This window comes from Podarcis filfolensis, assembly GCF_964270895.1.
Source record: "Podarcis filfolensis genome assembly, chromosome: 5".
In the NCBI taxonomy this organism is placed as follows: domain Eukaryota; kingdom Metazoa; phylum Chordata; class Lepidosauria; order Squamata; family Lacertidae; genus Podarcis; species Podarcis filfolensis.
In genome coordinates, this window is record NC_139608.1 from 1609114 (window position 1) to 1623436 (window position 14323).

General features: G+C 45.4%; 2 protein-coding genes across 2 annotated transcripts in view; one reads left to right on the plus strand and one right to left on the minus strand.

Annotated features, from left to right (window-relative positions):
• Positions 1-14323, minus strand: part of CCDC50 (coiled-coil domain containing 50) — a 316416-nt gene that overhangs the window by 130453 nt on the left and 171640 nt on the right. The gene's annotated exons all lie outside the window — the stretch shown is intronic.
• Positions 3414-14323, plus strand: part of GMNC (geminin coiled-coil domain containing) — a 59003-nt gene continuing 48093 nt past the window's right edge. The window contains exon 1 of the mRNA XM_083614960.1: positions 3414-3837. The gene's annotated coding sequence lies outside the window, so the exon portion shown is untranslated. The remainder of the gene's footprint in view (positions 3838-14323) is intronic.

Below are 14323 nucleotides of genomic sequence, written 5' to 3' on the forward strand. Positions count from 1 at the left end.
AAGGGAGAGGACGAGAAAGGAAATTAAATTAACCTCATGGAGAAGTGGTGATATTCGTATCACCAAGGAAACCTCGCCTCACGTGCTGGCGGAAGATGTGGCGAGTTCCTGGAGAGTGGCAAAAGAGCTAATAATAATAAAAATAAGTTTTATTTATACCCCACCCTCCCCGGCCAGAGCCAGGCTCAGGGTGGCTAACACCAGTAAAATTACAGTAAAATCATAAGGGGGGGGGGAGAGAAGACAATTTAAAATACAGGTTAAAATGCAATTTAAAATGCAGCCTCATTTTAAAAGTAGCCCGTAGATCAAAACCATAAGGGAAGGGAAAACATAAGGGTCAGACTGAGTCCAAACCAAAGGCCAGGCGGAACAGTTCTGTCTTGCAGGCCCTGCGAAAAGATGTCAAGTCCTGCTGGCATCACAAGAAGCCAGGCAGACGGTTCTGAGCACCGTCCGAATCGCCCTCTGCTCTTTCCTCATGAAATATGGCAGGGCGCCTTTTGGAGCCCAACTTCCGTGATGGGAGTCAGCAGCAAAGAGGGAAGCAAAGGAGCATAAGAGGAATATTGCTGGATCAGTCCAGTTGCCCACTTAGTCCAGGATCCTATTCACACAGTGGCTGAATAGCTGCCTATTATGGGAAACCAAGAAAAAAGCACACTAAGAACTCTGGCCAATATAAATTTCAGCAAACCAATAGTCAATTGTAACAAAAACTAATCCATTCAAAAGTATGTGTTCTGACAAGGTTTCAAACTCAAATAGAGATTATAAACTCAAATGGAGATTACAGATAAGAGTTTATGAGTAGAGAAGTTCATGTGAGTCCATAGTCAGATTCAATGTGAAGGTCTTAGACTTTAATTCTGTAACAAATTATTGTGTTATACATATCCTTATGAGTTTGAGTTTGTAATCTCTATTTGAGTTTGTAATCCTTGTCAGAATGCATACTTTTGAATGGATTAGTTTTTGTTACTATTGACTATTGATTTGTGAGTAGGGACCACTCCCACTACTGAAATTTACATTGGCCTGATTTCCTGGTGTGCTTTTTTCATGGTATATTATGGGAAACCCCCAAGCAAGATTCAAGCCCAAGAGCCCTGTCTCCTCCTGGGGTCTCCAGAAACTGGCATTCAGAGCCACTGTTGCCTCTGACCATGGAGGCCGAGCAGAGCCATCCCGGCAAGTAGCCGGCAACAGCGGCGGAGGAAGGGGGTGCGGTGTGGGGTGGTCTGCCCTGGGTGCTATCCCTGAGGGGGGTGGTGACATTGCTGTGCTGCTCCCCTGGGCTGCTCACTGCTCGCTGCGGGCAGCACCCCAGGACACTCGCTGCTCACCCCGGGAGCCACCCCCTCCCCTGGGACACTTGCCACAGGTGGCACCCCCACGAGGGGCTAGCCCTGCTCCCGGATGCACAGCATGTGCACCGCTCTGGGTGCCAGAGCAGCTAGCTCCGCCTCTGGCCAGCAATTGCTCTCTCTCCCATGGATTTGGCTGATTCCCTTTCAAATCCATCCAGGGTGGGGAGGGGGGCGTCAGTGCCTCGTGGGGCTGAGTCCCACCATTTAACTGTGTGAACAACTATTTCATATATATATATATGATTTTGTATTAGGTTTTTTTTTAACATATCATTTTCAACAGTAATTAAACATACTTTTACATCTTATTCAAATTTTTGACTTCCATCAATCCTGTCTGAAAATTTTCCAATCTAATCTCTCAGTATGCATTTCTTATCTTCCCTATTACATTTCAAACTCATAACCAATATCTCTATCTTTTTCTACTTTGTAACACTTTGTATATTTCTCCTTACAAAACATCTTGTAGTCCTACTAGCATAATTTTTTGCTTACAGTTGCTCTTCAAATAATTAATATACTTCTTCCAATCTTCTGTAAATCTCTGGTCCCGCAGTTGGTTTCGAATCATAGAATCATAGAATCATAGAGTTGGAAGAGACCACAAGGGCCACCGAGTCCAACCCCCTGCCAAGCAGGAAACACCATCAGAGCACTCCTGACATATGGTTGTCAAGCCTCTGCTTAAAGACCTCCAAAGAAGGAGACTCCACCACACTCCTTGGCAGCAAATTCCACTGTCGAACAGCTCTTACTGTCAGGAAGTTCTTCCTAATGTTTAGGTGGAATCTTCTTTCTTGTAGTTTGGATCCATTGCTCCGTGTCCGCTTCTCTGGAGCAGCAGAAAACAACCTTTCTCCCTCCTCTATGTGACATCCTTTTATATATTTGAACATGGCTATCATATCACCCCTTAACCTCCTCTTCTCCAGGCTAAACATGCCCAGCTCCCTTAGCCGTTCCTCACAAGGCATCGTTTCCAGGCCTTTGACCATTTTGGTTGCCCTCCTCTGGACACGTTCCAGTTTGTCAGTGTCCTTCTTGAACTGTGGTGCCCAGAACTGGACACAGTACTCCAGGTGAGGTCTGACCAGAGCAGAATACAGTGGCACTATTACTTCCCTTGATCTAGATGCTATACTCCTATTGATGCAGCCCAGAATTGCATTGGCTTTTTTAGCTGCCGCGTCACACTGTTGGCTCATGTCAAGTTTGTGGTCAACCAAGACTCCTAGATCCTTTTCACATGTACTGCTCTCAAGCCAGGTGTCACCCATCTTGTATTTGTGCCTCTCCTTTTTTTTTGCCCAAGTGCAATACTTTACATTTCTCCCTGTTAAAATTCATCTTGTTTGTTTTGGCCCAGTTCTCTAATCTGTCAAGGTCGTTTTGAAGTGTGATCCTGTCCTCTGGGGTGTTAGCCACCCCTCCCAGTTTGGTGTCATCTGCAAATTTGATCAGGATGCCCTTGAGTCCATCATCCAAGTCATTGATAAAGATGTTGAATAAGACCGGGCCCAAGACAGAACCCTGTGGCACCCCACTAGTCACTCTTCTCCAGGATGAAGAGGAACCATTGATGAGCACCCTTTGGGTTCGGTCAGTCAGCCAGTTACAAATCCACTGAGTGGTAGCATAGTCAAGACCGCATTTTACCAGCTTCTTTACAAGAATATCATGGGGCACCTTGTCAAATGCCTTGCTGAAATCAAGGTAGGCTACATCCACTGCGTTCCCTTCATCTACCAGGCTTGTAATTCTGTCAAAAAACGGGATCAGGTTAGTCTGACATGACTTATTTTTCAGAAATCCATGCTGACTATTGGTGATCACAGCATTCTTTTCTAGGTGCTCACAGACTGTTTGCTTAATGATCTGCTCCAGAATCTTCCCTGGTATTGATGTCAGACTGACTGGGCGGTAATTATTTGGGTCCTCTCTTTTCCCCTTTTTGAAAATAGGGACAACATTTGCCCTCCTCCAGTCTGCCAGGACTTCGCCTGTTCAGGAATTCGCAAAGATGACTGCCAGTGGTTCTGAAATCACATCTGCCAGTTCTTTTAATACTCTTGGATGCAGTTCATCTGGCCCTGGAGACTTGAATACATCTAGACTAGCCAAGTATTCTTGTACTATCTCCTTAGTTATTCTGGGCTGTGTTTCCTCTGCTGAATCATTTGCTCCAAATTCTTCAGGTCGGGCATTGTTTTCTTTATCGGAGAAGACTGAGGCAAAGAAGGCATTGAGGAGTTCAGCCCTTTCTGTGTCCCCTGTTTGCATTTCACCATCTTCTCCTCTGAGTGACCCCACTGTTTCTTTGTTCTTCCTTTTGCTACGAACATACCCATAAAAGCCTTTTTTGTTGCTTTTAACCTCTCTAGCAAGCCTGAGTTCATTCTGTGCTTTAGCTTTTCTGACTTTGTGTCTACACGTGCTGGCTATTTGTTTGAATTCCTCTTTGGTGGTTTCCCCCCTTTTCCATTTCTTGTACACATCCTTTTTTAATCTTAACTCAGTTAAAAGCTCTTTAGATAGCCACCCTGGCTTCTTTAGGCACCTTCCATGTTTCCGTCTCATTGGTATTGCCTGAAGTTGTGCTTTTACTATCTCCCTCTTAACAAACTCCCAGCCATCATGAACTCCCTTTCCTTTTAGTATTACTGTCCATGGGATCTCACCCAGCACTTCCCTAAGTTTTATGAAGTCGGCTTTCTTAAAGTCAAGAAATTGAGTCCTAGTATGCTTGGCTGCTCCTTTCCGCTGTATAGTAAACTTCAGAAGAGCATGATCACTCGCGCCTAATGATCCTTCCACTTCTACCCCACTAACCAGGTCATCAACATTGGTTAGGACCAGATCTAAAATGGCTGTTCCTCTTGTTGCTTCTCCCACTTTCTGGACAATGAAGTTTTCTGCATGGCCAGTGAGGAATCTGTTTGACCTTATGCTCTTGGCTGAGTTTGACATCCAACAAATATCCGGGTAATTGAAGTCCCCCATTACTACTATCTCCCTTCCTTTTGCATGCTTGGCCATCTGTTCTAGGAAGGCATCATCTATGTCCTCCGTTTGGCTTGGGGATCTATAGTAAACTCCCACAATGAGGTCACTGTTATTCTTCTCTCCCTTAATTTTGACCCAAATGCTCTCACTTTGGCTTTGAGGTTCTAAATCTTGGATCTCTTCACAGGTATACACATCCCTGACATGTAACGCCACTCCTCCTCCTTTCTTGTCTGGTCTGTTTCTCTGAAATAGATTGTATCCCTCCATTATTACATTCCAATCGTGGGACTTATCCCACCAGGTTTCAGTGATGCCTATTATGTCATATTTAATTTGCTGTACCAAGAGCTCAAGCTCATCTTGTTTATTTCCCATGCTTTGCGCATTAGTGTACAGACATTGAAGTCCATTTATCATTCCCCCGTGTCTCTTATTTAAGGATTTTTTCCTCCCACCACTAGGTCTGCGTGCTGTTTGCTCCATTTGGTCTATGACATTTGGATGATCATCTTCATCAATTGATAGACTCCTACCTTCAGGAGCACTGTCTCCCTCCCCCACATTAGTCAGTTTAAAGCCCTCCTGATGAAGTTTCTGAGATTTTTGGCAAAAACATTCCTCCCAACCGTTGTGAGGTGCAGCCCATCTCTTGCCAGAAGTCCATCTTCAAGAAACTGCAGTCTGTGATCTAAGAATCCAAACCGTTCCTGTTTACACCATTTGCGAAGCCAGCTGTTCACTTCCACTATTTTTCCCTCTCTCCCTGGGCCACGTCGTTCAACTGGGAGGACAGATGAGATGACAATTTGTGCATTTAATTGCTTCAATTTCCTGCCCAGAGCCTCGTAGTCTCTTTTGATCTTCTGGAGGCTATTGCTTGCAGTGTCATTGGTTCCCACATGAACCAAGAGGAAGGGGTATTTGTCAGTGGGTTTTATGATTCCTTGCAGTCGTTCAGTTACATCTTGGATCTTAGCCCCGGGGAGACAGCACACTTCCCGAGACATCTTGTCAGGCCCACAGATCACTGCTTCTGTTCCCCTCAGTAGGGAATCCCCTATCACCACTACACGCCTCCTCTTAGGTCTGGTCGGGGTTCTTCCGTGAGCTGTCCGTTCCAAGGTCGCCTGCACATTCCCTGAGGACTGACTTTGCTGCTTGTCTTCATATACCTGATCGACTGTAATGAGGGAGAGATCCTCAAATGGAGTCTGCTCTTCGTCTTCCATGCTAGGAGAGAGGACCTCAAAGCGATTGTGTATTTCTAAACAATCAGAGCGAACCCTGGGCCTCCTACTTCTTTGAGTCACGTTTCTCCATATATCTGGCTCCTGTGTTGGTGAACTAGCCTCCTTCTCAGGGGAGTCCCCTGTCTCCTCCTTGGTGGAGACGGTGTGCTCTGTTGCTTCCAAGAAGAGCTCCAGCTCTCTAATTCTTTGGAGCGTAGCTACACGTTCCTCCAGTTGCTGGACTTTCTCTTGTAAGAGGGCAATCAACATGCAATTGCTGCAGGTAAAGCTGCCTGCAACCTTTGGCAAGATGGCAAACATTGCACAGGAACCGCAGGCGACTGCAGCTGTTCCCTCACCCTCCATCTTGAGAACGTGTCTTTGGGGGTGGCTACAGCGGTCCTCCATCATAAAAAGCGTGAAGACAGGACAAATAACTCTCCCCCCAAAAAACCTAGGTCTCCCCCAACAAACATTTGAGACTAGCTCCCCTAAATCTAAAAGATGGATCAAACTGCGCACGCCGCTGCCCTGCAAGCTCTGATAAGCTCCTCCCACAGCTAATCACCTACCTCAACAGAAAGCCTGCCCCCTCTGACCTTTGCACAGGGAGAGCAGCTAATCAGCCACAAGAAACACACACGAGAAAACCGTTTTTGCACCTTCCTGTCATTTTGTCCAATTCTGCAAAATGACAGAACAACTATTTTCTCTTATCTGCCCTGAATCGTCCAACACTCAGCTTCTTCAGATGTCCACAGGCTCTCGTGTTAGGAGAGAGGGAAGAAAACATTTCTCTGCCTACTTCCTCCTTGCAATGCACAATTAAATGAGCTTCTATCGTGTTCCCTCTGAACTGAAAAAATCCCAAATGTTTCTGCCATTCCTCATTCGGGATTCGCTCCATCACCTTGATCATTTTGGTGGCCCTTTTCCGAACCTTTTCCAATTCTGCAATGCTGTATCCTTGTTGAGGTGGGGCGGCCAGTGTTCCAGATGCAGCCGCACCATATATTTGCACAGTGGCATTATGATAACAAGGGACGCAGGTGGAGCTGTGGGTTAAACCACAGAGCCTAGGACTTGCCGATCAGAAGGTTGGCGGTTCAAATCCCTACGACGGGGTGAGCTCCCGTTGCTCGGTTCCTGCTCCTGCCAACCTAGCAGTTCAAAAGCACGTCAAAGTGCAAGTAGATAAATAGGTACCGCCCTGGCGGTAAGGTAAACGGCGTTTCTGTGCGCTACTCTGGTTTGCCAGAAGCGGCTTAGTCATGCTGGCAACATGACCCAGAAGCTGTACGCTGGCTCCCTCGGCCAATAAAGCGAGATGAGCGCTGCAACCCCAGAGTCGGCCATGACTGGACCTAATGGTCAGGGGTCCCTTTACCTTTACCTATTATGATAACAACACCATTGATGAGCTTCCTGACTTGGCTCCAGCAGGTTTTGCAGGAGTGGCCCAGGAACCCCCACCAACTTCCACCAGCCCCGGCCAACTGATGGGATTTGCAGTCCAAAATATTGGGGAAGGCTAGACTGGTCAGACTTTCCTTGCCCCTGGAGCACATCTGGCTTCCTGGTAATCCTGTTTACATGGGGGGAAAAGATTTACAGGGCCATTTCTGGAGAGCCCCTCTGTTTCAACTTCAGTCGTATCTGTCTGCTCATCCTCAAGAATGTTAACACAGTTCAGCTCTGTTGTCTGTGTTGTTTTCTTGTTGCCAGGGGAACTGGGAGATGTCTGAGTTCTTGCCTGTATGTTTTATCTCTTACCTTGAAGACGGGTCCAAAACTGGAAGGTAATTTTGCAGGATCTCAAGCACCCCCAGTGTCTGTGGGGGCCAAGGGACACAGAGAACAGATTGCCCCCCCAGCGTGGATGGTGTCCAATCTATTCATCAGGAAGTAGTCTTTAAACTGATTATTAGGAAAAATATATATGCAAAGGTGTTATCAATTAAGCAATGTCTAACAACAATACGCGGACGTATTGTTGACGCGGGTGGCGCTGTGGGTAAAACCTCAGCGCCTAGGACTTGCCAATCGTCAGGTCGGCAGTTCGAATCCCTGCGGCAGGGTGCGCTCCCGTTGCTCGGTCCCAGCACCTGCCAACCTAGCAGTTCAAAAGCACCCCCGGGTGCAAGTAGATAAATAGGGACCGCTTTATAGCGGGAAGGTAAACAGCGTTTCCGTGTGCTGCGCTGGTGCTGGCTCGCCAGAGCAGCTTCATCACGCTGGCCACGTGACCCGGAAGTGTCTGCGGACAGCGCTGCGGACAGCGGACAGTGCTGGCCCCTGGCCTCTTAAGTGTGATGGGCGCACAACCCTAGAGTCGGACACAACTGGCCTGTACGGGCAGGGGTACCTTTACCTTTACCTTTAACAACAATATGGAATAATGTGAATTATACCATGTTCAAATATATAAAAGGATGTCACATAGAGGAGGGAGAAAGGTTGTTTTCTGCTGCTCCAGAGAAGCGGACACGGAGCAATGGTTCCAAACTACAAGAAAGAAGATTCCACCTAAACATTAGGAAGAACTTCCTGACAGTAAGAGCTGTTTGACAGTGGAATTTGCTGCCAAGGAGTGTGGTGGAGTCTCCTTCTTTGGAGGTCTTTAAGCAGAGGCTTGACAACCATATGACAGGAGTGCTCTGATGGTGTTTCCTGCTTGGCAGGGGGTTGGAATCGATGGCCCTTGTGGTCTTTTCCAACTCTATGATTCTATGATTCTATTCTATGATTCTATGATTTAAAGGTGTCATATTATAGAAAATTAAGAGTAGCAGGATGGAATAGGAGATGACAGACTGAAAAACAAACTTCCCTTATTTTATTTTGCAACAAGGTATAAATTGGTGGAATCAACACACTTATAAAGAACACTGTGCAACTGCTCTTTTTAAAAACATTTTGAAAAACACATTGAATTTTGCATAGCTCACTTTCGCCATCTACTGTCGCATTTGTATACTGCACTTTACAACACATTTAAAGCGTTTTATTTGCCGCTGTGCAGCTGAGTCCATTGTTACAAGCCACCCCGATCTCAGAGCGCTGAGAGATTCCTGAGGGTTACCTAGTTCGCTTTCTTTGGATTGGAGGTCAGCGGACACTGTGGTGTCTTTACGATAGATGGCTTTATTTGCACCTGTGTACAACCTGAGCATAGGATGTGTGGGATGTAAACACAGGAGCAGTCAGTGACAACATTCCTAGAGTGTACATGTTAGAACATGGGGAGGGATGTCTGTCTAGCAAGCAGGTAAACTTCCTGGGGACGGACTTCCTCCGCATGTGACCAGAGGTTGGTGTGGCCTCACCTGTGCAGGTAAATGATAAAAGCGCAGGGCAGGCAGCTATCTCTCTCTCTGCCATTTTTCTTTTGAAGAAGAAGTATCTAAAGATGCTCTCTTGGCTCTTAGCCAAGAGAGGAGGAAAGGACTATCTTGCTATAAGATAGATTCCGAATGCATGTAACCTTTTTAAGCCTGTCTGCCTTCTGGGATGATATTGTGAACAGAACGTGAGTAAACTCTTTTATACTTTTATAAAGACTGTGTCGTGTCTTGTATTTTAAGAGGGAACAAAGGGGAAATTACCAGAGTAATTATTATAGAGGTTCTAGCGAACCTGTGCAAGCGTTACCGTTGCGAACTTAAAGGGGAATGTCTATAAACTCTGCTGATATTTTGGGAACTTGTTAGCACAAGTTGGATTAGGATATAATCTCACAATATATCCTCTCCTGCACCCCAGAACATTCCCACAGGATGGAGGTGCCCACAACATAAACACCCCAGCAGATCTCGCTTCTCCATTAGTAACAGCTTGGGATCCAGCACAGAGAAAGGAGGTCTCCAGCTTCTAGCTTAGCTCGCACCCCAAAACTCTGGCTATTGACCACTTAGCCAGGAGGCCCCACCGCTTAGTTGTAGCTCTTGCAGCCTGGCTCATTCCTTTGAATGCTGATGAGAACATCCAAGTGGCCAGCTAAGGTCCTTGCCTTACAAAGAGACTTGACTGACTTTGTTGGAGTCTAACCCTCACTGGGTACAGCACCCCAAGAATGGGAAGGGGTCCCTGAAGGCAGACCTAGTTACAAATATGTACACGTGGATCTACCCCATATGGAGGTATAATCCCAGTGCTTCTGCTAGCTGGAAGCTGGCATAGCAGTCCCTAGCTAAAAGCTGGTCCAATGAAGAAGGAAGTCAAGAGAGAGAGGGAGAAAGAGAGAGAGAGTGAGAGTGCTGCGTGACTTGTCCCTGAAGAGAGGAGAGCTCTATGTCAGGTAGAAAAGCAGGCATGATGGTGTTCGGTTTTGTGGGAATGTTCAGGGATGCAGAAGAGGATATATTGTTTGATTACAGTCTTTCCAACTTGGGTAAACAAGTTCACAATTTAGCAGAGTAACATTCCCCTTTTTAAACACACAGCGGATGCATTTGCTCAGGCTTGCTAAAGCCTCTGTAATAACTGTTCTGGTATTTTCCCCTTATTCCCTCATAAAAGATAAGACAGGACACAGTCTTCCATAAAAGTATAAAAAGAGTTTACTCACTCACATTCTGTTCACAATCGGATCCCAGAAGGCAGACTTATCTTAGAAAAGTAACATATACCTGGAAACTATCTCCTAAGGAGACCGTCCCTTTGTCTGGAGGCCAAGAGAGCATCTTTGGCTAAGCAGATGTTGCTTCTTTGATGCATGTAGTCAAGGAGAAAGAGATGGCTGCCCTGCCCTGTGCTTTTGTCATTACCTGCACAGGTGAGGCCACGCCCACCTCTAGTCACATGCAGAGGAAGTCTGTCCCAGCCCAGAAGGAAACAGGAAGTTGACCTGCTGGCTGGACAAACATTCCTCCCCATGTGTAAACATGTTCACTCTAGGAATGTTGTACTTGACTGCTCTTGTGTTTCACATCCCACATATTTGTGGTCCTCAGTGGTGACTTTCGCCTGCCCCTGATCCATTAAGTGTCAGAGTTAAGACAGTATGAGAGACACTCTGATTCCTACACTGCAGGGGGTTGGACTAGAGGACCTTTGGGGTTCCCTTCCAACTCTTCTATAATTCTATGATTCCATGCCTACGGTGCCCTGAATGGCAGTTGCTGAGGGTTGCAAGTGGGGAAATTTGCTGTTGGGCTTGGGCCCGTCTTGCAAACTCCTCTTGGGGACATCTGATTGTCCTCTGAGAACAAGACACTGGGCTGGACAAGCCCCTTTGGCCTCATCCAGCTCCAAGGCTCCTCTTCTGCCCTTATGACACCACGGACCAAAACTCAATGCTGATGTCACCCTGCTACACTTTGCCTCCTACTGGCAGGTGGCAGGAACTGCATGTGTGAAGCCACACATCCGAATCCCCCAAAAAATGGAAAGAGGAGAAAAAACAAAAGCGGTGTGTGTGTGTGGAGGAACCATTTTTAATTCGCTTTTAATGGCTTTTAGTGGTTTGATGGTTTTTAAATGGCTTCTACCGGCCGTATTGTGGTTGAAAAATGCAGATTTTTTAAAAATTGCTTTATTATTTGTTTCAAGCTCTGTTGTATTTCATAAGCATGATACTGTTGATAACTATATTTCTGTATATTTATCTGCCATATCTATTCACCATTTCTATCTACCCTATCTACCTATTAGTATGTTTTCTTGTTTTGCTAGCTGCCTGGAATTCCCTTGTGCCAAAAAGTGAAGTATGGAAGGAAATAACACCAACCCTCCAGGCAGGAGCAGACCTTGGCACCCCGGATTTTAGTGCCCCCCCCAGCTCTCGACTTCCCTTGAAATCCATAGCTGCAGCATCACCTGCTGCACCCCAGAAGCGCTGCACAGTCCTCTAGATCCAGCTTTGCTGCAAGTTAGATCGGAACTTTTATTTGTTCCAGTGCTAATTCAACACCAGGACGGACAATTGCTTTCCATAGAGGGAAAGGTTTCTCTCATTTGATGGAATCCAAATGCAACAGACTGGGGTTTTCTAGAACACCAGAAGAACAGACATCTCAAGAACATTCAAAGCCAGGATGGAGCATGTGTTAGTCTTCTGAGTGCCTCACAGCTGCTCATCAAACCCAAAACTTATTTGTATTTCAAATAAGAAGGGTTTTCTTCTTCTTTTCCACAAGATGGTGCTCCTGCAGCACCAATTCAGGAGGGTGCAGGTTAAAAATGGATCTTAAACAAGAGAGGAAGACCTTTCATCGCCGACAGATGATGTTTGGACTCGCAGCTGTCCATGGAGGCGCAGGTCAATTCTGTGTCCAGGGAGGCTGTCTACCAGCTCCGTCTGGTACGCAGGATGAGACCCTCCCTGCCCACAGACTGTCTTGCCAGAGTGTGGCATGCTCTAGTTATCTCCCGCTTGGACTACTGCAATGCACTCTACGTTATGGTTACCAGACGTCCCTGTTTCCCGGGGACAGTCCCCGAATTTGCAAATCTGTCCCCGGACAAAAATCCGTCCCTGAAATGTCCCCAGATTTCATTTAATGTCCCCGGATTTATATTTTAAGTGTTGTAGATTTATCAGTAGGGAATGAATGTTGTGTGATTGGTTCAACGGCACAGGACACATCATACAGGGACTTCCGGTGAGGCAAAATGACGGGTGCCATGGCAGCAAGCAGCTCCTGAAGCCAGCCAGAGCCAACTAGGCTACCAGGCTGGCTCCCGGCTGCTGAGACTGCCACTGCCAAGAGGGAACTGGGGACACATGGCGCATCAACTGGGGGAACTGCTGACACCCCACCTGCCGCAACCCAAATCAAGCCGGGAGCGAGAATGCCTGGCCACCCGGCCGACTACTGTATTTGTTCATTAGTGGGTTAGGGTATTACCGTACTTTGTTCATTACAGTGGTACCTCAGGTTACATACGTTTCAGGTTACATACACTTCAGGTTACAGATTCCGCTAACCCAGAAATAGTACCTTGGGTTAAGAACTTTGCTTCAGGATGAGAACAGAAATTGTGCTCCGGCGGCGCAGCAGCAGCGGGAGGCCCCATTAGCTAAAGTGGTGCTTCAGGTTAAGAACAGTTTCAGGTTAAGAACGGACCTCCAGAACGAATTAAGTTCTTAACCTGAGGTACCACTGTACTTGGGTATTGTTAATGTTGTGCACTACTATTTATATGGCTGTTATGTTCCCCACCACCATAGATGTTATTTTATATGAAATATCAATGTATTATATATAGTTCTTTTTTGCTGCAAGTTGCTTGGAGACCGTTGGGTGACAAGCAGCTAAGAAGCCTAATAAGTGAGATGACACGAAATGAGGGGAAATCTGAATAGAGGGGAAATCTGAATTTTTTAAAAGGTTGCACGAGACCCTGATGGACTATATGGATTACAATCTAGTTTTGTTGGGAGACATGAATGGAGTGGTATCTACACATATGGATAAGGCACAAAAGCAGGTAGGCACCAAGGATGGTAGACTACCGAAGACCTTTTTTGAGATGACAGACAACTTGGATTTAGTGGACATTTGGAGAATAAGGAACCCCTTGGCTAAGGAGGGAACCTTCTTTTCTGAAGCCAAAATGACATGGACTAGAATTGACCAAATATGGGTAACTAGAGGTATGGCACCAAAGATTAAGAAAGTGGAAATCTGCCCTAAAACCTGCTCTGACCATAATGCTGTTAAAATGGAGATGAAATTGATATTAACTGGCTCCTTCAGATGGAGGATGAATGACACCTTATTTAGAGATGAAGAAATTTTAAAGAAGGCCCAAAAAACCTTGAGAGACTATTTTGAGATAAATATGAATACTGACGTGGAAAAAAGAGTAATCTGGGATGCTAGTAAGGCGGTGATGAGAGGGTTCTTGATACAACAGAATGCTTTAAAAAAGAGAATCCAGAATGAGAAGAGGGAAAATTTTTTGGAGAAAATAAAAGAAGGCGAAAAAAAATTGAGAGTTAAACCCAAGTCACAGGAGATATTGAGAGAAATAAAGTTACATCAAGTGGAACTCATGAAAATGATGAATCAAGAGATTGAATGGAAAATCAAACAAATGAGACAAAAGACATTTGAGTCAGCCAATAAGTGTGGGAAACTCCTGGCTTGGCAAATGAAAAAAAGACAAAAACAAAACACAATTATAAACTTAGAAGTGGAAGGAAGGAATATACAGAACCCAGCTGAAATTAGAAACTGCTTCCAGAGGTATTTTAAACAACTATATACACAAGGGCCACAGAGAGAAATTGATTTGGACCAATTTTTGGTGAAAAATGGATTACAAAAAATCTCTCAAGAAAATAAACTAATGTTAAGTGATAAAATAACTGAACAGGAGATAGAAGGTGCCATCCAAAATATGCAATTGGGTAAATCTCCAGGACCGGATGGACTGACTTCTAGATATTACAGATCTTTAAAGGAATGGTTAGTGCAACCTTTGAAAGAAGTCTGTAATGAAATAATGCAGGGGAAAGTGGCACCAGAATCGTGGAAAGAAGCATATATTACACTTGTACCGAAAACAGAGACTGAAAAGACTCAGCTTAAGAACTACCGTCCCATATCATTGCTTAATGTGGATTATAAAATATTTGCTGACATTTTAGCAAAAAGACTAAAAAAGGTGTTAGTGGAAGTGATACACAAAGACCAAGCTGGCTTTCTCCCAGGAAGACATCTTTCTGATAATGTGAGAAATATAATTAACATTATAGAAAAATTGCAA